This window comes from Etheostoma spectabile, chromosome 2, assembly GCF_008692095.1.
Source record: "Etheostoma spectabile isolate EspeVRDwgs_2016 chromosome 2, UIUC_Espe_1.0, whole genome shotgun sequence".
Lineage (NCBI taxonomy): Eukaryota > Metazoa > Chordata > Actinopteri > Perciformes > Percidae > Etheostoma > Etheostoma spectabile.
The window spans coordinates 7,857,721-7,858,331 of record NC_045734.1 but is presented as its reverse complement, the minus strand read 5'-3'; the positions used below and the strand labels follow the sequence as shown (position 1 = coordinate 7,858,331).

The following is a 611-nucleotide window of genomic DNA, read 5'->3' as shown; positions in this document are numbered from 1 at the left end:
GTCTGGGGCTCCATGCAAGATCTCATCTTGTGGGGTATCAATGATCATGAGGAAGATGAGGGATTAGCCCAGAACTCCACGGCAGGACCTGGTCAATGACCGGAAGAAAGCTGGGACCACAGTCTCAAAGAAAACCATTAGCAACACTTTACGCCGTCATGGATTAAAATCCTGCCTATTTTTTGTCTAAACTCCACTTGCTGTGTTTGGAGGTAGAAGAAGGATGACTACAACCCCCAGAACACCATCCCAACCGTGAAGCACGGAAGTGAAAACATTATTCTTTGGGAATGATTTTCTGCAAAGGGGACAAGACGACTACACCGTATTGAGGGGTAGATGGATGGAGCCATGTATCGCGAGCTCTTGGCCAACAACCTCCTTCCCTCAGTAAGAGCATTGAAGATGGGTCGGGGCTGGGTCTTCCAGCATGACAACGACCCGAAACACAGCCAGGGCCACTAAGGAGTTCTTAAGAAGCATCTCGAGGTCGTGGAGTGGCCTAACCAGTCTCCAGACCTGAACCCAATAGAAATTCTTTGGCGGGAGCTGGAAGTCCGACTGCCCAGCGACAGCCCCGAAACCTGAAGGATCTGGAGAAGGTCTGTATG

General features: G+C 50.4%; 1 protein-coding gene across 1 annotated transcript in view; it reads right to left on the bottom strand.

The window, feature by feature from the left end:
* Nucleotides 1-611, bottom strand: part of frg1 (FSHD region gene 1) — a 13,502-nt gene that overhangs the window by 828 nt on the left and 12,063 nt on the right. The gene's annotated exons all lie outside the window — the stretch shown is intronic.